The 24,917-nt window shown below is 50.4% G+C and overlaps 1 protein-coding gene across 7 annotated transcripts in view; it reads right to left on the bottom strand.

The window, feature by feature from the left end:
- Positions 1–5,782, bottom strand: part of MYT1 (myelin transcription factor 1) — a 65,178-nt gene extending 59,396 nt beyond the window's left edge. For 3 of the 7 annotated variants that reach the window (XM_030009331.1, XM_030009332.1, XM_030009330.1), the window contains exon 1: positions 5,528–5,782. The gene's annotated coding sequence lies outside the window, so the exon portion shown is untranslated. Of the gene's footprint in view, positions 1–4,937; positions 5,159–5,527 lie in introns of those variants that run through there. The other 4 variants (XM_030009328.1, XM_030009329.1, XM_030009334.1 and 1 more) reach the window with 3 other exon arrangements.
- Between the last annotated feature and the right edge of the window lie 19,135 nt (positions 5,783–24,917).

Genomic DNA, 24,917 nt, shown 5'->3' with positions numbered 1-24,917 from the left:
CTTAAAGGGACCAAGATTTCACGCTAAGATCTCAGGCTGTTAGTCTGAGCCTTGCTGGCCCAGAAACCTTCTCTGCCTCCCCATCCCCACCTGCAAAACCACAGCAAGGCCTCACAGAAGTGTTGTGGGGATGAATAACCTCAACAATAGAAAACCACTAGTTTTGTGTTGTATATTAAGTCGTTTTTCCTTAAAATTCCAGCTTATGCCTTCTGTAAGAGAGTCCACAGAAAAATCCACAAAACGTTTCAAGTTTTTGAGGAGTTGCTCCATTCAGGTGACTTTTAATGTTTACATTATTTAAACATAAGCGTTCAACGCACGTTCGTGCCTCTGAGATGTCCTCACCTCAGTGCCCACCTCCAGCTATTCCCAGGGCAGAAACAACCTCCCCCCCACGCAAGATGCTGCAGCAAAGCAGCTCCAAGAAGCTGAGGGATGCCCTCCTGCGCTGCTGCTCGCACGCAGGGGAAGCCCAGCGAACCTGCACAGGGAAGGAGACACTTGGAAACTGCTTTTCACCTTCTGTGTCTCAGCCCTGTCCCAAAGGGCCAAGCCACCACGCAGCTGCTCCCAGCGAAGCAGCTCCCAAGTTCTGCAAGGGCAAACGCTGCGCTTTCACAAATTCCTTTCGACACCAGGAGGGGAAACTTGCTTCCTCCAAATATATACACACAAAGCCCTTTTCTCCTTGGTGAAAATATTTGCAGGGAGTGGGGGGGGATGACAGATTTCCCTCCCATCTCTGAAGGGAGCAGAAGGGATGCCCCAGCCCTTCTCTTTGCCATTACTCATGACCCAGCTCCCAGATCCCAGAGCAGAAGTGTCATATAAATTCATTTCACTCCAGGAGCAAGGTATTTTGGGGCATTTCTCCCATCCCAGAAACTTTTCACAGCATATGCTTATCACCTCACTTCTCTATTCACGCCATGATCTCCTGTCTATGGACTAGGTGGTGGATCAAGTTTCTACTTTTCAAAGGTAACCAGCCTCAGAAGCCATACGGAATGTTTTAAGATGGGAGGTTTCACACAAGCCAGCCTTAAGGATGTCAGAGACACCAGGGTACTCTGCATGATGCACCCCAGGAGACCAGCACTGGTACCTAGGTGGTAGAGTTGTTCTTTCTAGAAACCAGCAAAACCCAGGAGAAAGATGGGAAAGGGGGGGGGGGGGGGGGAAGTAGAAAGCGTGAGGTTTCCTGACAGCAACTTCTGCCCTGTCAAAACTCTAGAAATACCTGGGAACTGAGAGGATGGGTGGGAGTTAACCCCAGGCTGATAATCCCTTTCACACAGCCGCTGAAGGGCTATCTCCCAAAGCGACAAATAAACCTGGAGTCTGGGGCCACCTTAGCCTCCCTCCTGGGCGTCAGCAATCTTGTCTGCACAGCCAGGGAGCAAACAGCATTTGCACAACAAATAACTCAAAGAGGGGATTTGTTGGAGGAAGAAGAGTAACACACAGTGGTGTATTCCCAGCTCTGGAAGTTTACAGCTTGAATCCTCCACCCTCAGCTCCTGTGTACGAGAAAGACGAACAGCTATAAAGTGACGACAGGAGATGTCCTTCGTCATTAAGGAAAGAGCTCTAGCAACTAAGCCGCACAGTTTACAGCTGTAAAAATAAGTCCTGCCATTTACAGACTGACAGACGCACACACAAAGCAAAGGGGAGACCGGGTCTTGGCCCCCACTTTGCCATTAAACTCTCACATCTGACTTCCCAGCGATAACGCGATGCTTCCCCCGTCTCCCTCCCCTTCCCACGGCTGATTTCATGTCTTCTGGGAAGCCCAGCCCAGCCGTGGCGATTTCCCCCGCACGCTCCGGCCTTTACTGTAAACCTGCCGCTTCCCCCTCCTCGCTCTGCTCTCAGGGGGCAGAGGGTCCCCCCAAACTTCTGAGTGGGATGCATGCCAGCACCCTTTGAGAAATAAGCACCCCCAGGTTGCAAAAGGAAGGCTCTGTCCCTCACCGGATAGGGAGCTAGGGACCATTTTGCATTGCACTGACTTAATTTTTGGAGGGGGGGGGGGCTCAGGAGTATAAATTCAGCTGCCCTCCTCAAACCCTGATGCAGAACCACGGTGGGATTTGGGGAAGGGAGAAGAGTTTATATTCCTGAGCTCCAAAAGCTGGGTAATTCAGCCTGTTTAGGGTGTATTGCTGACTTAAGGTGCACTGGTCGTCCCCCCCAAAGCCCCAGAAGAACAGCATGCCCCACCAAGGAGCCAAGTTTGGAGGCAGCACCCCAAAGCCGAGGCTGCCGGGGGGGGGGGGGGGGGGGAGTTTAGCACTATCTGCTAAAATGGCAGCTGCTCTGACGCCGAGTTACGTCTTGCAAAGTCAGCCCTGCCCTCATCATCATCATCATCATCATCATCCGACTGCCAGGAACAGGGACCGCTCCGCTGCCGGCTCTCCCGGGGGCTCCGCGGGACGGGAACGGGGGGGGGGGGGGGGGGTGCAGAGCCGGAGCTTCCCCTGCCCACCCCCGACCCCCAGTTTGCGGCTTCGGGTTGTTGGAGAAAGTCCTGGCCCAGCTGGGTTAGTCGCCGGCCTAATGACTTCCCCCAGCCCCCGGCTGGAAGGCACCTGGGCTTGCTGTGTGGCCCCCCCTTTCCTTCCCACCCCAGCCCGGGGACATTAACAGACACAGCCCAGCTCTACAAAACAAAAGCCGGGGGGGGGGGGGGGGGGGGGAGCTTGCCTTCCTGACCCCCGGGCTGCTCTCCCCCTGCTCCGTGTCCCCCCTGCTTTGGGGACAAGGCTGAGCCCGGGGCGGGGGGGGGGGCAAAGGGATCGGGCACCGAGTAGCAGCACGGACCGGGGAGGGGGGGAGAAGGGGGGTTAGGGGGTTCTCGACCACTTCCAGCCCAGCGTTTGCCCAAAAGGGAGGGGACACCCCCGTCCCAAAGCCACCAACGCCAACCTTGGAGGTGACCTTAAGCACCGTCCCGCAGCGGGACGCCCCCCCCCCCCAGCCGGGCCAAGCCCCCAGGGATCCCCCCCTTGTAGGGGCTCCCGGGGGGGGGGGGGGGGGGCTGCATTTCTGGCTTTCCTACAGTACGAGGTGCCCCAGCTACCCCCTCTCCCCCCCCGCCCCGAGGGCTACTGCGGGCCGACGGCAACCCTGGGCGGGGGGGTGGAAATTCACGGACCCTGCTCGGGGCAGAGCAGGGGAGAAGGGGCTCTGCCCGCCCTGACCCCTCCTCGACGGGACCCCCGGGAAGCTGCCACCCCCGCGGGACGGTGCCCCCCCCCCCCCGCCGTAACGGCACCCCGGGATAGACCCGGCCCCGCCGCTCCGGGGTACGCGGACCTCAACTCCGCCGGGACAACAAGGAGCAGCTCCCGTCTGCTTTCTGGGAAGGAATAAACCCAACTTTCTGGAGTTTTCCTACTCTTCTCGCCTTTGGGATCCCCCAGATCCCTATACCAGTTGCAAACAAACAAAAAAAAAAAATAGGCAAAAATAAGTTATTCTTGGTCTTCCCGAGGCAGGAGAAAAAGGGAAAGGAAGGGGAGAGGGCAGGCAGGTTTGAGAGGGAAAGAGCCGAAGGGGACAAGTTGTGCCCGGGTGTCTCGGGCCGCAGCAGCAGGCGATGGTTTGCGCTTTGCAACATGCGCCTGCTCCAATCTGCGCCGCTCGGGAACAATAAACAGGATCATACAAAGAAGTGGAAAGGCGGCATCTTTGCTTCTGGTTTCTATGACAGCATCAGAGACAAACCAACTATAAACTCTAATTCCTGGATTCCTCCTCCCCCCCCCAAACCCCCTTTTGTCTGCCATTAATTAAAGTGGCCATATGGAAAAAGCTGATAATAAGAGCAGATGAGCCAACGAAAGAGAGGGAAAGGGAAAGAAAGAAAAATAATAATAATAACTAAAAGTAGCGGCAAGGCGATGGCGAGGATTTAGCCTGGGCTTTTTTGCACTTGTTTCCAGCGGCTGCTCGGAGCGAGGGGGCTCAACAATAGCGGGAGGAGAGCGGAGCGGTGGGCGCCGTGTGCGCTGCCCCCCCCCCGCCCTGCACCGCTGCCCGGCCAGGTTGGGGGGAGCGGAGGGCAGCCTGCCCCCCCCCCCCAGCAGCCCGGCTCCGGGGAGGGGAGGAGGGGGGTGTTGCACACCCCTGCTCCAAGGGGGGTCGTCCCCACGACCTGCCCCTTTGTGTGGGAGAGCCTCGGAGGGTGCTGAGTGTGTGTGTGTCCCCCCCCGCTTCTTTTGGGGCCGCCTCTCCGGGGAGGGTCGGTCCTACCCGCCGGCAAACTGCGCCCCAAACTCAGCCTAACTCGCCAGGGTCGATCGCGGCGCAAGCAATATCCTCGGGCACCAGCCCCTTTCCCCTCGCTCTGCCCCCCCCTTCCCCAACTGACCCCCCAAACAACAACAACGACGACAACAAAACTTTGCTAAAATTGATAAAGAGATTAGCCGAGCAAAGCCTCTTCCGAGCTAGCTAAAAATAAGAACCCGCATATTTCTGTCGTGGTCAATGTATAGAGAGAAATCCACAAACATGGCACACTTCCCTTGTTCCTCGCTGCTATAAATAGAGAACTCTAAAGTAGTCAATATTGGGGAAGGGGGGGGCAGAATTAAAAAAAAAAAAAAAAAAAGAAGGAAAAAGAAGAGGAAAAAAAAAGAAAAGTCTCCCAGTGGTAAGAGCGAGCACCCGGCAGGCGACCCGAGCGGGCAAGCACCAGCCCTCCGCACACGCGTCCATCGGCGAGCAACCCCCCCCCTTCCGCGCCGGGGCGCGGAGCTCCTTAAAGCCGGAGGAGTAGGAAACTGCAGACTTGGGTCGGAGTTTTTGTAGTAAGGGGGCTGGGGGGGGGGGGGGGGGGGGGTTTGGGGGGGGTTAGAGCCCGGAGAGGGACGCGCGGAGCCCCGGCTCCCCGCACCGCGGGCGCGCACCGCCATCAGCACCTCCGAGAGCTCCGCGGGCGCGGAGGCCGCCGCCGGCGCAAACTCCTCCCGGCGCCCGGGAGCGTCTTCTGCTAACACCGCGCACGCTTCCCTCCGGATAAACATCCACCGATCTCGCGGTCCACAAACCCGGCAAGCATCCTCTTCCAGAAATAGTCAGAAAGTTTCCCGGCTGAATGCGATGTTGTGCTTTTTTTTTTTTTTTTTTTTTTTTAAATAAATCTCCCTTCTCGTCTTATTCAACCTCTTTTCAGTCAGAAGCATAACATGTCCACTAGAGTCTCGCAGCCAGCCAGAGAGCGAGCGAGCAAAGATGGACCTAGGAGCATGATGATCATCATAAAAATCCCCTCGGTTCTCCAGTGCAATTTTCAAAACAACAACCCAGCCTTCGTGCTCTAAAGGCGAAACGCCTGCGTCTGTTTACATCAACTGTGTGCTCCGAAAGCCTTTCCCCTCTGTCTCAATCCAAGGGAGGGGAGGAAAAAAAAAAAAAAAAAAAAAAAAAAAAGAGAGAAGAGGAAAAAAAATAAAAGAAAAAAGCCAGCATTATCTGCCTTTGTCAGCGAAAGAACATAATATTGACTTACCTTTCCCCACAGCTATTGTCTGCCCCTTTGCAAAATGACATCACGGAAACCAATCATGAAATTTGCATGGGGGAGGTTGTGGGGGGAGAGTTCTTGGAGGGCAGCCCACTTCCCTACACCAGTAACACGCGTGTAAGACGGGTTGTTGGTTTCAATTAAATATCTGATACTCCTTAGTGTGTGAACTCTTAAGCCTGCTAAAGGCAATGTCTCATTTACTTAATGACCGCTCTCATTAATGGAAATGGCACAGAGGGGGCTTGCTGCGCCTTCCCTTTGTAAATACACTACCCATGAACCCTTGGGGTTGCAATATATCTGTTTACTCTCTGAGGTGAAATAAATTTACAGTATAGCATCAAAAAGAGAGAGAGAGAGAGAGATGGAGCTGCTGACTTGAGTGCACGGAGAGTTGGGGCTCTCCCAGCCCCGCCAGCCCCTCTCGCCTCGCACTCCCCCCTCCCCAAGACCCAGCAGAAGGTGAGTGATTTTACCCGAGCCGATTCATAATTAATATGCACGAAGCTCGGGGCTCCTTTGATAGCAGCAACACAAAAGGACGGCGAGCGTGACAAGCGCCGTGCCGTGTCCCCCCCCGCGCATCCCAACGCGTGGTACGGCCCAATAATTCCTAATAGCAGCAAGCAGCGAGTGACAGATGCCCTGGGTTAGCACAGCTCCAGCGAAAGTACTTTACAATATTTATTGGTGGTTAGGAAGATGACCTATCACCATAAAGAACAGACTGGGAAATTTATCGCCTCTATGAACCTGGAAGTATTGCATATTAGCTGATATACATATTCAAAAGCGAGTGGTTAAAAGGTGTATAAATATTTCCCCCCCCCCCCTCTTAAAAGAAAAATAAATGACACAACGTATTCCCAACAGACATCGCCTCACCCTGGGAAAGACAGATCATGGCTCAGGCGCTTACGGTTTGGGCTTCGTGATGGGAAGGAGAATAACATAAGGATAAGTCCTAAAAGAAAACAGTGACTAAAATAGTTTGGGGATTGTTTCTAAGTGAGAAAAGTGCATTTTCTTCCATTATGTGTCTTTTCCTCCAAGAAAGAGCTGCACTTTCCAGGAGCTAGCATCATCTGTCCTTGAAAATGCTTCTGCTCAGTGGAGATCTGGCCACCCCAGGAGGAGAAAGGCCTCACCGAGCTGGAGGGTGGGATGCTCTGGGGAGAGACCCCAGCACCGTGCAGCAGGCAGGACATTAGCACGTCCTCCCCTCTCCAGACAGGAGCATTAGCACTTGGATTGCAACTTTTCAGAAATAGTGGGGGGAAAACACAGGCATGCTGCAGCCCCACGGGATGGGGGGGGGGGGGGGTGTCACCTTTCTACACAACGCTTTTTCCTGCGCTGCTGAGACGATTAAGACTTTACTGTCATCTTAATGAAGTTTTCTGAAAAGATGTGGGAGCTCACAAATGGACAGAAACCCCAGGAGCCTTTAAAGAGCTGAGAGAGCAGAGGCAGAGCCTGGCAGGGAAAGTTGAATCCTGCTGGGAATGCGATCTCCTGCAGGAAACTCCAGCTCCAGAGCTGCGGGAGTCCAAACCATCCCTCTCCAGCTCCTCACCACCCTGGTCAAGTTAGGTGCAGGCAGGAGGGGGAAAAGCCTCTCAAGCTGCCCGAGGTTTAGCTCTGCCTGTTATTAGCTCTGCCGGACACCCTCCTGGCAGCACAGGCTTGAGCAAGTGCTGGATGCAACCCTGTCTCATCCCCGGACTGTTACAGGGTGCATGGCATGGGAGAGTGATTTGATTTCCCATTTCGGGCATTAAGGAGAGGGTGACAGAAATACTAATTTTAAAACTGTTGAGGCCGCTTTGGAGATTCTTACGATGCCCATTTCCACAGCTTGCAAGCCTGGTGTGCTCCTAAACCGTTAACATAAAGGAGGTATTCAGCAGAGAGTACTCCTGAAAAGCAGTTTTCTATCTCCTTTGGACACACCACGAAGACAGGGATATTTTACATCCTAAACCTTTGGCATTCAGAAATTCTATTAAACTCTTATCTGCAGGCAGCAGGCCTGGTGCTACACTGCATCTCCATTGTTCTGCACCCGCGATAGAATCAAAGGGAGGGCTGGGTGGACTCAGCTCCTCTCTGCTCACAATGCTGCCTAGTCCTCTCCACCGCTATTTCATTTAGAGACATAATGCTAAAACTTGAGAAACAAAAGCACACTAGATAGGCTAGAAGGCAGGAGGGAAGTGTGTTTACTTGCGTGTGTTTCCACTCAAATTTGTGTACACGCACACCGCATGTATACAAATGCACACATGTGCAAACATACCTGCGCCCCTCTGTTAGGGCAGATGAATTTTATTATTGCTGTTGTTGCATTTATTAACACGCGGTGCACCTAGGAGCCCTAAGGCACCTGACAGCTTTGATACCATTCTACTAAGCTTCTGGTTGCGAGAGGGTGTTTGGCTTTTCTTTGTTCCCAAACTCGCCAGAATTCCCCTTCCCCTCCTCTCCAAGCGCTGCAAACAAGCAGCGCCTTACCCGGAGTTTCTAATGACCACCAACTTCAGCAGCCGGCAGGAATTCCCATCTCGCACCCCCCAAATCCTTCACTACCCCCTGAAGATCTCCGGGTCAGGCTGACCAGCAGGTTTCCCCCCCTCCAAAGCTGGAGGAGCCCGCGGGGGAAAGCGAGGCCACGCGTGGGCTCGGGCCCGGCTGCGGATCAGCACCACGGCGGTGGACAGCTCCCGCCGCCCCGCCCCGCTTTTAACCCATTTTCGACCCTTTTAAGCATTTTTCGCCCCTTTTTTTGTTGTTGTTTGTTTGTTTTCCCCCTCCAAGCTCTACAGGGTCACTTTACAGCTGTTTTCAGGAAGGAGATAATTATTGTGCGTTCCCAGGTCTGAAGGAGCTGCCGCTTCCCTAAAGGAGAGGTATAAAATAAACGGTCATGTATTTCTCTGCCTTTGGAGTGGTGTTTGAGACGGGGGCTCCGAGGGTCCCTGCCTGCGTGTCGCCTGCAGAAGCGAAAGCCAAAAAGATTTTAAAAAGTAAATTCTTTTCACATTCCCCCGTACATTTTTTTATTTTTAATTTTTTTTTTAAATCTTACTACACTCATGTTTTCAGATCAAGCAACTCAAGTTTGAGATTATTTAAAATAAAACTTGCATTTTCTTGTGTAAATACAGACATAAAAATGCCACGCTGCATTTCTTTGGCTTGAGTCCGTTTTAAAGAAAATTAGATCTCAAACTTTATGCATTTGTAATTGGCACCAACTTCTCTGGTTACCAGCTGGGGGTGAAAGATTTTTTTTTTTTTTTTCCCCTTGTTTCTTTCTGAAAGCTTCTATGCAGATGGGCTGGCTGCCTTAATGCCTTAGACTACAATTAGTGCTGTTGTATGCCGAATAGAAATGGCCAGCATTAATATTGTATATGGAACAGCTGAAGGGTTGCGAAGAAACCTGCCCACTACAGGCCCCTGGCAGATGGAACAACATGCACAGGCACAAAAAAAAAAAAAAAAACCACACCAACTTTTAATAACCCTTTTCTCACTCTCCAGCACACCCCTTCTCCCCGATTTGGGCGGTTCCTTCCCGAAGAGGCAATGTCTTTGTCTAACCCAAATCTAGAGCTCTTTTCTCCCTGAAGAACAAAAATTGGAGCAAGCACCACCTTTTGCAAAAGGCACCTCGCATTATCCCCAAACTTCCTCCTTTGTGCCTCGGTTAATGCAGGCACTGAAACACACCCAGCTGAACTGAACAGGCACGAACTAACTTTTTATTTAATAACATCCCCCTCGCCTCTTTATTAGCCAGCAATGTGGAAGGGGGGGACCGCAAAAGCAAACCAAACACCACTCCCCCCCAGCAGAATTGTGACCAGAAGCGGCAGAAAACAGGATTTTCTCCTCACCCCCTCCCCTTCCCTCCTCGTCCTTTGTAATTAGGTGAAACCCGCGGCAGCGGGGACAAAGCCCCGCCGGTGCCTCGGAGCAGCAGCACCGGGGGCCGCAGTCCCCCCCCCCCGCCGCACCTGTAGCCCTTCACAGCTGAGCCCGGAGCAAAGTTCGGGCGGAGAATGAGACCGGGACCTCGCTTGCTAAATGCAAACTCGGGAAACCTGCGCTCTGAAACACTCTCAGGGAACCGCTTTCCACCATACCGTTGGGGGAAAAAAACATCATAAAACAAGGGGATAGTTTGTGGGTCCGCGATTTTCTCCCCCCCCCCCCCCCCGGCTGACCGACCCCCTTTGCCAAGGCGTGGCTTAGGCAGAATTAAGCTCTTCGAGTGCTTCAGAGGAGAAAGGGAGAAGGGACACACATACTCAGGACCCCCCCACACACCCCTCTATACACACACACACACCCCCCCCCATCCGCCGGCGAACGGCTACGAACCGAGGAAAGTCCCGCAGAGCTTCATCCTTGCCGGGTAGCGGTGGCTGCCTTCGCCCGGGGAGGGGGGGGAAAGGGAAGGGGGGGGGGGAGGCCGGGCGGCGGGAGGGAGGGAGGGAGCGGAGCCGCCGCGGGGTTACTCCATCATCCCTGGGAAAAGTTGCCGTCCGGAGCAAAAACTTATGGGCGGCGGCGGCCAATGGGACCTCGCCGCAAAATCACTGCAGCGCACTCGGCGGCCAATCCGCGGGGGCCCCGCACAATGGCTCTGGTCCGTCCGTCCGTCTGTCCGTCCCCCACCCCCCGCCTCGGGGATGTGCCCCCCCACCACCCACCACCACCCCTTCGCCCCTCCTGGCTGGGCAGGGGAGGGGGAGAAGCTGGGGTCGGGGTCTCCGGGCCTCCCTTCTGCCTTTAATTAGGAGAGAAATGAAGTGATGACATGTACATCCCAGTGGAGGAGTTGGGAGGGGGGTAGACACACACACACACACACCCCCTCCCCAGGCAAAGCATCCCCAGAGAGCCCGATCCACCTCCGCTACGTCAGGGAGACCCCAAAGGGGTCTCTGCTTGCGGAGTGACAGTCCCCCCAGCTCACCCCGGGGCTGGGCAGGGGGACGTACCCACAGCCCTGCGGGCAGTCCACGGGCTGGCAGGGCTCTGGGCAGCCAGCGGTCGGGTCACCGGACCTCTTACACACCCGAACCTCTTTAGAAATGCACGAGTCTAATGATGACCACGCACAGCTCGTTGGATGCTTCAGTCGAGTCCAGGGTTCGTGGGGGAAGGGAAAGTCGGAATTGCTTCTGGGAGAGATCCGAAATGGAAAAGGATGTCCCTCTGCCTCAAAGGACAGATGGCAACATTGGACTGAACTGATCCCAGCTGGAGAAAACTGGCTACAGGCCAGTGAGGAACACTCTCGCTGGCCTCCCAGATGGAAAATCAGGGAAATAGTTACCAGGAAATAGTAATAATAATAATAATAATAATAATAATAATAATAATAATAATAATAGAAAACTAACCAGGATTGTGATTATTATGTATGATAGCACTGAACTTTGTTACCCCATTGGCTTGGAGGGCAAAATGCCTTCTCTAGGTTGTGTGACCCACCGTCCTCCGCTCATTACCCTAGATAAAAACAAGGCCAACACTTTATGCGGGTCAGCCCTGGCCTGCAGAGAGGGGAAAGTACCATTTCTGAAAGTGGGAGAGAGGAGGGATTGCCTGGCAAAAAGCCTGATGGTCAGTGTAAAAACTCAGCACCTCTTTGCAAAGAGAGGGCAAGCCCACCCAAGCTTTGGCTAGGGTAATTTGGGAAAGGGAAAAGGCTGTCCTTGGAGGGACAGGTGGCACCAGTAATAAGGAGCCCGGGACAAAGCTGATATTAACTGAAGGAGAGTTGAATGCAATTTATCTCAGCAGGGCATGCCTGTATATTTTGGTAAATTTTTATTTTATAAACATAAGGGGGGGGATGCAGTTGGAATAAAGGTCAGCAAAGAATGTAGAACAAGAGGCTAATTCACTCTTTGGTGCAAGATCCTGGGCCTAACTCTTTGTTGACCACATCCAACTCCTTAATCCAGATTTCTCTGAAGGCAGAGAGCTGGAAGAGGGAGCAGAGAGGAACAGTTTTGCTGGGTTGGGGCAGGGGGTGTGGGAATATCAAAGTACAGCTTTTCTTCTGCACATCCATCACGGTCTTCTGCTGGTCTCAGGGAGGGCTAAGAAAATGATAATAGTAATAATCATTATCATCATCATTGGATTGAACTGAAAGTCAGGAGTTTGAGTCAAATTAAAAGTGTAACTGTTGAATAGGTGGGCTTTTTTTGAGATCCTTACTTTTAGAAGGACCTGGATAAGCCATGCTTAGCTCAGCCAGATCACTCATCCGGGCTGGATACGGCTCAGGAAAGGAGCTGGAACTGAGCTTGCTGTACAGCTACATCTGACTGCACAGATCTCCCGGCAGAAGGGGGTGTGAGACAGCCTGTTTGGGGACTGGCACCTCTTCTGTCTTTGAATTAGCAGCTCTGTCTTTGCAGAATATTCTGCGCTTTATTGTTCCTTCAATCCCCACCTTGGAAGATGAGAGGTGACATTGCGGAGAGCTCTGCGCTTGGAAAATGACTTTCAGAATTATGTTCTGGCAATTTGAAACTTTCGCTCTCTCATCTTCAGCCTCTTGGGGCTTTAATGGGAGACAGCAAAGTGCCTCTTCCTCCTCCCCTCTTTTCTTTTCCTCCCCTGTTCTCCTGCAGCTGCAGTGGCTGGGATTCAGCAAGGTCACTCAACTCCATTGCTTCCTGCATGCAGGAGATCTCAAATTAAGGGGTGTTGGGAGCAGCCTGTTGAGATGAATCAGCCTTCACTCAGCTCCAACAAGCAAGGAAACAAAGCCCATTCGCAGTGGCTCCAGACTGGCCCACCTTCCCTGTGCTTTAGCTGGGGAAAAAGTAAAGACATGGAGGAGCAAAAAGCAGAGTAAAATTAGTCCAACCTTGAGCTGGAAGCTGCTGTCTTTTGTCTAGCAGAGGGAGCCCAAAAATGTTGTTAGTAGGCCTTGCGGCTGCAGCTTTCTTGTTCACCCCTCTTGGGTGTTTTCATCAGCGTCTCACCCTGGTTCTTGTTTTGCCCCAAATTTCTGCTGCTGTCTCCCCTTTCTCCCCCTTCACCAGCGAGGCAGAGCTGGCCCTGGCTCCCTGCATCCTCTGGTCTTGGACCACAGTGCAAAGACAGGGGAGCTTATCCCTTTGGGCTCTGGGCTTGCCAGCAGTGTGATCCTCTTCCCAGGGAGGTGTCCTGTGCAGGCGGTAAGGGGAGCAGAAGAGAATACAAATGGGAATGGAGAAAAATCACAGAAACTCCACTGATATCTGGATGGTTCCCCGCCGTGGGTCCTGGGAAGCCACGTGGCTCGCATAGAAAAAGACCAAAGGAAATACCGTCCTTTTGTAGTCTGTGATTTCTGCTGATGCACTGCCAGACCGGGGGGAGTTTATTGTTCCATGTGTGCAGTTTTGCATCTGAAAAAAAAAAAAAAATCGCCAAGATGTTTCTCTGTGTACCCCACCACCATCTTACCAACAGCCTGTGTTATACTTTCCTCCTCTTAAACAGCTCCTCTGGTCCACAGCAGTTTTTTCACAAAGAAGGGGATAGTTCCAATTATCTGTCGACTGTTTGCTTCTGTCTGAAATCTTTTCCTCCAGCACCTCTCATTGCTGCGCGAGGGAAAGCCGGAGAAGCAGTATGCAGATATTGTCAAGCTCAACTTGATAGGTACTGTCAAAACTGCCAGAGTGTGGTGACAATAAACATTTTAGCTGGCTAACAATTTGCTGCAAAAAGGGTTGACCCTGAAATCAAGTTCTGCTGTAATGAACACTTTGTCTCCAAATATTTGCATTTTTGCTGACAAGGTTCACTCTCCAGGAGATTTCCTCCACCCGTGAGCAATCTGCCTTCAGACGAGATGGAGGATGGATGCGGTTTCCCAAGCCAGTTTGTTATCTGGTGTGCAGGATGGAAGCGCACGTGCCCAAAATCGGCAAAGCCGCGATGGATGGGGGATGCCTGACCAGGGGAGCCGCTCGGCTCTGGGGTGTTGCTCCCCCTCATTGAGAAAGCCCTTTTCTGTTAGGTTCTGCATGGCAGTGCAATGCTGACAACGCAAAACTGAAAGTGATGATTAGCCTCATTTAACAGATGGGGAAATTGAGGCACGTGGTGATTCGGGTCAGTATTTGGACTGTCTTTGCTGAGCCGGAGAGGGAGCAGCCAAGAAAGTGACAGTCAGTGCAGACTGCCTGTTATCCAGGGCTGCCCCAAACCAGCAGCGGGAGGAGGCTGAGGCTGTGCTGGCACTCTCAGCAGCTCAGGTTGGTGCTGCAGCTGCTCCGCTCCTCCGAGCACACAGCGCGCTGGGGCTGCCCACGCTCAGGAGCTGCTGCACTGAATCTTCTGCCACCCTCTTCAAAGCGACAAGTGATTTGACCAAGGTTACACAGAGAGTCACTGGCAGAGCTAAGAGCAAAGTACCATTTTGCTTAGCCCAGGGTCCAAAAGCCCAGCTGGCTCCACCGTATCAGAGAAGACGCTCAAAGTTCCCTTGCTGCAAAGGCAGAGATGCAATGCTTCTATGTCTGAGGATTAAATTTCTCAGGACAACTGTATTTGCAGGGATGATCACCACCATGGTGGGCATGTTTTTGTCTGCTCCCATTAACGATGGGCAAATGAGCTCTGCCTAATTCCCCAGGGACAGGGTTTCCAGCCTGGACTGGGAGTATTTACATGCACAATGCATCTCTGTGAAACCGGTGTCCTCCGAGGCTCACCCGCGCTGGCCTACTGAAGTCGAGCACCTCCTGCGCTCTGCACCAGCACTGGGAAAAGCTGCAGGCTTCGATCCCACAAATTCCAAGACGCTGGATGTGAGAATGTCCGTCGGCAGCCAGCAAGCGGTTCGGTGCACACCAGTATGGCCTCAGGTCTCACACGTGCAATTTGTCCCGATGTCGGGCATGGGGCAGAGCAGCAGGCAGGGCAGGATGCTGCTTTCTAGCTTAGGACGTCAGCATCCCAGCTCCATTGCTACAATTAATCCTGAATACTGGGAAAGATATCCCCAAGTGGGCAGGTTTTCACAAGGGCCTAGGAGGTAGATTTGGATTTCAATTCTATTCCTGCCACTGATTTTTTGAGGGTGGCCTCGGGAAAGTCTCTTCATCCATTTTCCCTCTGACACTTGGCTTCTTTATTTCAGGTAAAAGGTTCTCAGAGCACACCCTGCCTCTTACTACGTCTATTAGCAGTGCTTGCCAGACTGGGGCCGTGATTTGCTTGAGATCCCTAAATTCCTAGACAAATACATAATAAATTGTAATAAAACTTCTCACTGCTGCAGGCAACTGGGGGGAAAAAAGACAGAAAGAATCCTTACAGGTTTGCAAAAAGGACATAAAGGGAAGAAAAGCACAGCTTATTTCATTTTTATCTCCTTTTCCCCTCCCTGCTGTAATGAAAGGCAATTTTCACTAGCAGTGTGTTGTCATTTTGCTGAAGAAAAATTCACAGTTTTGGTCAGAGAGTGGTTTTTTTGTGGTTTCTTTTTTTTTTTTTTTACCCTATTCATGACAGGGAGCTGTTGTGTTTCTGGCAGCGGCGGTAACACTGCGCCTTGGAAGGCATCCGGACCCCCACGTCGATGCTCACCGGCTCTGCCGTCCCATGCGGTGCCTCTTTGCTGGGCTCACCACTGCCACGGCCTCCCAAGGCAGGTGCCATCAGCCGGTGACGAGCATCTCAGAGAATCAGCCTTGACCGGCCGGTCACCATGCAATTTTGGCATAGAAGTACAGCGAGGTCCTACAGAAGTACTCTGCTGGTGTGAGGTGACAGAGTTAAATACAGAGTTTTTCATTTAAAATGCTCGGTGAAATGCAATGCACTAAATGAATATGAATTATTTTGGACAGAGCTTGTAAATTGGGCACTAACATGGTAGTTAATATCAGCGAGATAACTAACTGGGTGCTGCTGTGCCCGGTTTTACCTGGCCATCCCACGCGAGCCCTGCGAGGAAATGTGAGCGATCCCTCCACGAAAGCAAAGTCTGCTGCAGTTGCCCCACACAAACACTCACAGAGGAACATGCAGGTGTACCCACATCCTTAAAATCTTCTCCCTGTGACCCCTCTGTAGATCTTTATTGGGATTTTTTCTCATGCTTCTTGTTATAAGGGAGTTTCTCAGCACTGGCAAACATCATTCTTGTCCTCTCAGCCCTCCTGGGCTTCTCCATCTCCTGGTGGATGTCCTAAGGTTACTCCGATTTTTCTTCTCCATTATAAACTCTAGGAGCCACTGGGAAAAAAACATCCTGGTTAAAGGCTGAGTTCTCCAATTCACCATTGACTCCAAAGAGACTATTTTCTCCTTTTCCTTCTTCTTCCCCTCGTTCCCTCCTCTCTGGCACAGGACAATTACCACAGCTCCGAGACACACACCACGAGCCCCTTGCCAGCTGAGCCGTTTCACCCTGTCCTCATTGCAAGCCGTGCTGGGAAGCCCATAAAGCACAAGGGAGGGATAATTACTAGTCCCAGCACTGCGATGATAATTAATACTCTGCTAAAAGGAGCGCTTGTCAGGTCAGGGAGCAGAAGGAGGGATGGGAAAACAAATAGGTAAAAATAAAACCTGAGCAAAGGTTTGCTGTGAGGAAGGGGCTGGGGACAAGGGGACAGGAGGAGCTGTGAGGTGCAGATGTCCAGGGTGATGGGGATGGGGGTCTGTGCTCATCCACAGGCTGTTGGAGAGGAAAGTGGGTGTTTCACCCCCACCGGTGGGCTGTCGGGCAGCTTTACTGCATCACAGGACCCCCACCCATCCTCCCTTCATCGCTCACGGGCTGAGAGCCAGGAAAACCCTGCAGCCAGCAACACGCTAAGCCAAGCTGGACCAGAAGCATATTTGCTCCCCTGGGGAGGTGAGAGGGGTTGGGTGAAGATACCCCCAGATTTTGCCAGCTCGGTTGAGCAATGCCTCCGGCCTCGGGGCTCCCCGGCAGCCCCCGGTGCAGAGCTGCAGCTCGGGGTGTCCCCTGCTCCCCGTCCTCTTGACCAGCAAGGGAAAAACACTTTGTTTGATGGGACCCTGGCTCGGCCGGTGTCTGCCAGCCAGGCCTCTGCCTCGAGTGGGGGTACTGCAGGAAAGGCCATTTGTATTTTTCTCCGGTTTTCTCCGGCAATTTGAGCTCCCTCCGATGCAGGCGTTTGCCCAGAAGCGTGCATCTCCCTGCCAGCATGTCACAGGGACTGGAGGTGACTTCTGCTCTCCCATTACTCACTTTTCACGTAAAAATCTCTTCCTTGGGAAACAAGCGCTATTCTACTTTCCTTCTGAAAAAATGTCTGTTATTTAGCAAACAATTTTCATTTCCAGGCCAAACTAGCTCTGTTCGTGAGTGAGCATCCCCCAGACCTCACATCAGAAAAGCAGGACATCCAAATAAGTAGGAGCATTTGCTCATCCCCCTCGTGCACACAGAGCTCCTCGTCCCCTGAGTTACGTCTCTCCTCTCTTCAAGAGCTTTCTGATTTTAAAACTGACTTCACTATTTGAGGGACGTCAGAGTCCACCTTCTAGTTGAGGCTGTAGAAGAAAATGTAGAAGAAATATAAATGATTCTGTGGTAGCAGTGGGGATCTTGAAACCTAAACTTCATAAATCTAAACTCAATAAATCTGAGCAAGGTGAAGCATAAGAGAAAGGAGGATGTCAGCCAGGGAAACGTGAGCTTGGGGCTTTCCAAGAAGAGTCTTCTGAACAGCCTTGGGCAAACATGTTTGTTCTTCTCTCCCTTCATCTCATCACCTGGATGATCAGCAAAATGCCTCCATATACGCTGCGTATCAGCCTGCTTGCAACAACTGAGTTAAACCAAAAAAGACAACCCAGAACCCATGGTAAAGGGTGAGAGAAACAGAGAAGTGCTGGCAAGGGAGAACAATATGTTTTCAGACAAGATTTAAAAAGAAATGTTATGTTAATACTAGTTTGGCGTCATACTGTCATAACACCATCAAAATGACATGCTGTCACCACTAATACGACTGTTTAGGGAATATGCAACATGAACAAAAAAGCAATTCGCTTAGAAACAAACTGGGATGAGTCTATATTGTAAGAAAACAGAAATATGCTGCAGTCCAAGGGAGGACCAGACAAATGCTCCGTGGTTTCTGATGGCAGTGGTGCAGACGGGGACCAGAAGCTCTAAACAGAACTTGTTCCTTGTTTTCCATGGCCTCTTAGCCTTCACTGGGATAATCTGCTCATAAAAGAGAAACAGTTTAAGGACAGCTGTTGTGGCATTAATTAAAAAGCCCTACAGTCCTTTCCTAATAAAACCACTTTTCTTCTAAGATCTTCTTCCTTGATTTGTTTTAATACCTGTCCCTAATTAAGTCCGGTGAGAGGAATTCACTACTTCAAATGAGTTAAAAACGGATGTTCTCAAGGCACCTGCATCTCAAGAAACTTATTTTTGAAGTCCATGAATTGAATTAAGAGAGGACATTTTCAAGCTGATCGCTCCCTTTTGATTAGCACAAATGAGCTGCTCTACCGGCGCTGCATTAAAAATCGTCACGCTTGCTTTTCCGGCTAATTTGGAGAGAGTTCAGCTGTTAGGGTGCTAAATAGTCACATTAAAGACTACAGACCTGTGAGTGCATTTAGGCTGAGTCCCTTAAAAAGGAGATTCAGCATCACATCACCTGAAGATGCCCCTCTCCACAGATAGCTATGGAAACACGCTGCCCAACAGTGCTGACAGCGGCTTGTTGACCAACAAAATTCTGGCACAAGCCCCGTGTATCAGCCATGGCAACGGGGCTGACAGCAGGGCAATGGCAGCTGCTACGGATGGAAAAGTGCTCTTAAAAATATCACGGCTGAAACCCATTAAAGAAAACATAAATAGAAAATATGCAAGAAAACGAGGCTGCATGTGAAATAGATACCGGGAAGGATGTTAGGTATGTTTATCACTATAGCCTGCCCCAAATTTTCCTGGACTTTTAACCCGATGCTTCTTCGCTACAAGCAATCCAAATGTTATTTTTTTGGTCAGAAAATGTCAAGTTTTCCTGCTTTTTTTTTTTAACTCTTGTTAATGTGATCAAAATTGAGGGCGGGGTTGTATTGGACTAAAGCCAAATCACCGGTATCTGCTGATCTCCTGGGCTTGCCCAGACCTCGTTCACAGCACAGGTTTTCCTCCTTGCCATCCCTTTAGCCCCAGCCGGCTCCATCAGCTGCAGAATTAGACTGGGAATATGCTAGTTGCCTCACTCCTCCCAGTACAGTGTAAATCTGATCAGAAAATGGCTTGGAGCCTTTCTGAGGGGCATCTTTAATGATAATTTCATACCTCTTGTCAGAGTCTGCAGAAAAGCTGATCAATCAATGAGGGGTGATGTGCCGGGACAGAGCGTAAGCTCCTTGAAAGCCATCCCATCTCCAGCTGAGCCTCGGGTGAGCTAAATTCATTCCTGGTGTCAGTCCAGTGAAGCACACAATTATGCAGGAAAGATTTCGGGCTGTGCTGTCTAGTTACGTTAGCCCACCGCTCCAGGAGCTGGAGAGATTGCGACCAAGAATTTGCTTATGGAAGAATGAAAAACTGCCCTGTTCAATCTCTTCCTTCCCACCTGCTGGGCTTTAGCTCTTAAAATCTGAAAAATAAGGCAGAAAGATTTGCTCCGAGAGCTTTGACCCATGAGTTGGTTTTCTCACGTTGCTAACAGCTGAGCATTTCCAAAAACCAAGCCCAGCCTTTGCCATCCAGGATGAATTATCCATGTTCCAGCGGATCTGCACGGTGGTAGGCTGGTTTCTGCTGGAGCTGGGCATTTGCCATGCTTTCCTAGAAAAGCTGTCCGCCACTCTCCTTGCAACATTAATTCTGAACAACAGAGATAGAATGAAATGTACGCTTGAAAGCAAGCCACAAGGCAGAGAGCAATATTTAGCTTTCCTCTCCCAGAGGTCTCACCTGTGTTGGCACTGGTTTAAAGATGTTAGAATGGGATTAAGGAGCTAAATCAGATATTTTATTAGTTACGGGGAGCCCATTTTCCTTACTAAATAATTGAATGTATGTGCTTAAGGCAAGATTCTAGGCTGGCTGGTGAAAGGAGGTCCAAGAAACTCCAGGTTGAGATTTCACAGAGGATCAGATGGAGTTTGCAGCATCAGTCTGTCTGCAAAGACATCTGGTTTTCCTTTCATCTGGAGTGGAAGCTGCATGTTACTGTGAATATCAGTTCCTGGGACATTTCTGACAAGGATTTACACGGGGATATAAAAAGATCTGAAATTTATTTAAAGGAAATAATTTTTCTTCTAAATAGGAAAAGGCGAGCTGAACTTGCGTCTTCATAAAGGGGTTTTGTTGGTTTGTTGGCCAAATCTCTGTCTAGGATGAGAACTCAAAGGCCTGGTTAGGTTCAGGTCTTCGTGTGGCATTAGACAGTCCAGGAAAATAAAAAGCTGAGGAAGTTGCAGTGAAACCGTTCTTATGAATTTTTCAACTATTCTGCAGATTTAATAAATTAAAATACTTCTGCAAATACTTTGAAGTTATTCATCTCTGATAACACTTGGTACCTTATCATTTCTAACTGAGCTACAGAGAAAAACACATTATTATGGATTTTGTGGTAGATCTTCCAATTTATCAACCTAAAAAGATTTCAAAGCAATAGAGGCTTTCTATATAAGTTATTATGTCATACGCTATTTATCACCAGGGATTTGCTGAGTCTGCATTCCTAACCAATGACTTGACAACTTGAGTTAGTGAACACTTAAAGATTATATCCATGCAAAGTAAGGGATGTGATCAAAGCAGTTTCAGCCTCCAGGAGGGGACACTGGGCACCTCGGACACCCAAGATGTCTTGCACATGCATGGTTGCATTGTCCAGGGATGGGCACCAAGGGTAACCACGATTTCCTCACCTGAGCAAGCACTACTCTTGCAAAAATCCGCAGAAGCAGATGCTGGAATACCCCAGGACTCAGTCAATGGTAGAAAACCTCCAATTTCCAAGATGTATAATTCCACTCTGCCTCCTTCAACTCCCCCTAGGGCCAAGGCAGAGATGTCCATCCTCGCCGGCATTCATCACATCCCCACCTCGGCGATGCTGCACTGGCTTTCTGGCCATCTGCCACGCTCTCTCCCAGAGGTGGCTGCCTCCACTGGAGGTGAATGATGACAGCGTATACTGGGTGTTATTAGCACTGGGAGGCTTAACATCACGAAATAAATGTAATGAATATATATGATTTCATTTCCCACCCACCCCAGTCGCATTTCTACACTTTCATTTGATCTCGTTGACGTACTGCAGCCTCGCTCCGTATAATCCACACAAACTCCACATGCCTCTGAGTGGAGCCGGGACACTTGGCAGGTAGGAGCTTCAGGCGAAAGAGACCCTGGCACCGCGTATGCATGAATGGGCAGTCGGCAAAGTCATACATCCCACTGCACGCCTGCCCGGAAAGCTGTCGGGGCTGCAGCATCCCATCCACAGCCTCAACACCTCTGTGCGTGTACGCGAGCGTTCATGCTGTGGGGTGTATGTGTGCTGCACGGATGCAGACCCAGAAACATAAGAACAGGCAGGGCTGGCGTTTCCAGACACGTATACTGAGGCGGGAGGGTCAGGGATGCTCAGCAGACGGGTGCTGCCTCCACCTCGGCAGGGGAAACCCATCTTTTAGCCCATGACGGATTTACTCCTGTGACCCAGCGAGCAGAGGTCAGAAGACCCTGACAGAAAACAAATGAGAAATGACAACTTTCAGAAATTCCTGCAGTAACTTCCTTCCCCTCCGGCCGCAACGCCTCTCCCACCATGCAGAGCCGTGGCTGAGGGTCTGGGCGGAGAAACACCCTTCCCAGACTGGGTGCCAACCGGGATGTCTCCCTGGGGCTTGCTCTCGGCCATCTCCTCCCAGCTACAGCCCGAAGTGCTCCTCAAACTTTACACACTGTTGGGGCAATGACTTGTAAAACCACCTGCCGGCATCCCCCATTGCCCCTGCTTTGGCTCACGCCGCTCCTTATGGCTCCTGCAGCCGCCGTGCCTGTGAGCGGTGAGTTACGTCCGAAATGAAACAGATGCATTAAAAATGACTTTGTCCAGAAGCAGAAGCATGGTGCAACTTTGCACGCTCTTGTTTATGTCCCGCTGTCAAAGCCCATGTGCCCCTGACCCCATCCCCTTCAGGGATACACTTAAGGCCACTCATCTCAGCAACCTGTTATGGGTCCCTGTCCCAAATCCTGACTTGGGAACACGAGGCAGCACGTCCATGGGTGCAAATCATCTGAGCCCCACAAGGACTGAACCCCCTTCCCCCTAACCCCTCCCATTTGCTTTCTGAAATGTCCCCAGTTAGGAGGGATGAACATGTTTAGGGACACGGTAATTTATTGTATCCTTTTATGACGAGGACAGTGCACCGTCAGTCAGAAAGTAGGGAAAAGAATGAATTAGCTGGGTTAGTTTTCTTCACCACTTAATTGTTGCAGAGAGGCTGAGTTCTGGGGAGGATGATGAATCATTGTTTATGAAATATTTCTTCCAAGAAGATGATTTGAAAAATACATTTATAATTTATTGCAACCTCTTGCTTTCTTGGGGAACGGCAGCCAAAGGAGGAAAGTTCCTCCCTCCCCTGTTCGCCTTCCATCAGTTCATTATCGCTATAATCTTATCTCCCGTACCCTCTCCTCACCCTTTGAATATTACATCTCCTCCCGCTTGTGTGTGGAGGTGTAGCCACGCGCGGGGAGAAGGGGGGGAGCCGGTGGGGAGGGGGAGACTAGGAAAAATCGTCACATATTTCAGGCTGGCTCTATTTAAATGAGTTTGGGATTGTGCTTCTCTGGAGCAGATGGCCCTGGAGATAATGATGCCTGAGCAGCGGAGGCTGGAGCCCCTCTCTCCTGTTGCCATGGCAGGCCACGGGGCTGAAATGGATTCTGCTTATTAAATTTGCGAGCTCTTGTGTACTCAGGATGAATGGCGTTCAGTCATAAAGAGGCCCAACCTCCTAATGTCGCTGGATAGTTTTATCTTAGAAAGCCAGGCACTCTAACTCCGCCAGACGAGGGTCTCATTAACCTATTAACAGCAGCCGTGGAGGAGTTCAACCCACAGGGGCTTTGAACAGCGAGAGCGGGGTGTTTCCAGGAACGTGCTGCAAGCCGGCGGTCCTCGTGGCATAAAACCCCAGGTGAGGGCGGTCAATCAGCTCTCGGCTCAAAAAGGGGAGAGCTTTGCTTGGCACGCAGGGACCCGCGTCTTTCCCGTGCGTGTTTGTATGGGACGTAATGCAACGGAGCCCTCGGAGCCTCCAACGCCACCATTAGCTCCGATATGAATATTAACAAGAGTTTGGGATTCACCGGGCCAGTGAGGCTTGCACAGGGTAACAGCCCGGTGTCTGATTTGCAATATAACCTCTGCTTTTTAAATCGAGATTACACAGAAATATGTACGTACCGGCCTTGGAGCCACAGCACAAACTTGGTAGGACAGAGATCACGGTTCATGATAGAAATTGCAGGAGGAGAAAATGGAAAGGTTTGAGATCTAGAGGACAAGTTTCTTAAAAAAAAGAGAAAGAAGCAAAAAATCAAAGAAAAGATCGGTGGTCCTTTCTTTTCTGACTCTCCTAGGACCAGTGTTGGCTAATGCTCATAGTGACAACACTCCTCTGAGAGACTCAAAACATTGCAGATTAAATAGAGCAAGCCGAAAGGCCTTACCTGAAAACATTCTTTTTTTCTACAGAAAATTGTGGGTTTGATTCAAGTAAATATTTAAGTGTCTGTTCCAGACATGACAGACAAATCTGGCTTTTTCCAGAGCACTGGAAAAGGGTGTTTTCTGCTCCTAGCCCTTCCACCCAACCCTTCCACCTAGGTTTGCTTCAAATGACGTGGTGAGACTTAAAATAAAGAATTAAAACTTCTTTATCAGTACAAAAGCAAGTTTACTGATGATTTGAAGTGTAGTATAGTTGGGATTTTGTTTTACACTGTACTTCTTCGTAGAGCCGCCTTTCAGAAACACGCCAATGGTTTGGAAGAATGGAAATTTGATATGCAGTGAGACAACGCATGTTACATTATAATGCAGTTAACTTTGATTAACCAGAGGTTGGTAAAATAGCACTGCACTATATTTAGTTTCACATCACATTTTTTTACATGTTATTATGCAAATTTTTGCACGAGCCTTATTTCAAATGCAGCCCAACTCTATTTTCTTCCCCGCTTGGGGGGAATCTGCATTCCTGCATGGCCAACAAAAACCCACCTGCCTGAGCTGTGCTGGGTGGTTTCCCTGCTCTGGCAGCATCTACCTGCCCAGCCAACCTTGTGATATGAAATAATTACAAAGATTGTCAGCACTGGACCTTTTTCCCCAGGACTAACATGGGGGTGAGGACGTCTTGCTTTGGTGCAAGTCTTCCACTCCCAAGAGGAGAGGTCAGAGACCAAAGACCTGCAAATACCTCCACGACCTAGCGATGGACTTGGTGTGGTCTGTAGCTGTAAAGTTGGCGGGAGATTTTCTAAGAAGGGAAACATTTTCCCCCCATCACTGGAAATGTTGATTTGTTGGAAGGGGAAGCATTCATGGACCAGAAATTGGGGTTGCAGGTCTTCCTTCTTCCATGAGAAGTGAGCAGGGAGCTTGGCCTCTTTGAGTCCTGGGGGGTCTTGGCAGGTAACTGCAGAGTCATGCAGAAGGGGCTGGAAACAGTCTAAAAACTCCTCCTTGTCTTCTAAACCCCTCGTCATGACTGCGTAAAAGACAGTCATTGCACAGGCTTGGTGCAAACAATCACCCGTACTGTGGAAAGAACATCCTGGACTCCATAAATGAAGCACAAAAGTCAAATCCAGCCAAATTTCTTGGCATTCAATTCTCCCACCTTCTTCATCTTGAGGTTAATATTCTTAATGAAATAGTGGCAAAAGGGATGTTCACAAGAATTTTGTTCACTTGGCAAAGCCGACTGAATATTTGGATTTAACACTCCTGTTCATTTTGGTGAGTGCTGAGTATCTACACCCTGCAGTTGGCTTTGAAAAACGTGGTCTCATCCAGCAAGTCTGGACATCCCCTCTGTCAGCTGCTGTCCTCATAGCAACTTCTGCAGTATGTGCATCTTTAAGGCGAGATGATACGAAATCTAACCCTCGCTCAATATCAGCTATTTAGAAGGCTCTGCAGACCAGAGGAGCGGAAACACATGCCCAGATTTTCACAGAGCTCTCAAAATACAGCCCCAGCAATACTGAGTAGATGCGATTCAAGTTTTAAAAGGCTGGTTTGGAAGCGCTGGTAAGGTGTTTATGCATTTACTT

Source organism: Aquila chrysaetos, chromosome 3 (assembly GCF_900496995.4).
Source record: "Aquila chrysaetos chrysaetos chromosome 3, bAquChr1.4, whole genome shotgun sequence".
NCBI lineage: Eukaryota > Metazoa > Chordata > Aves > Accipitriformes > Accipitridae > Aquila > Aquila chrysaetos.
Note: the sequence above shows the minus strand (reverse complement) of the source record. Positions and strands in the feature narration are given on the sequence as shown.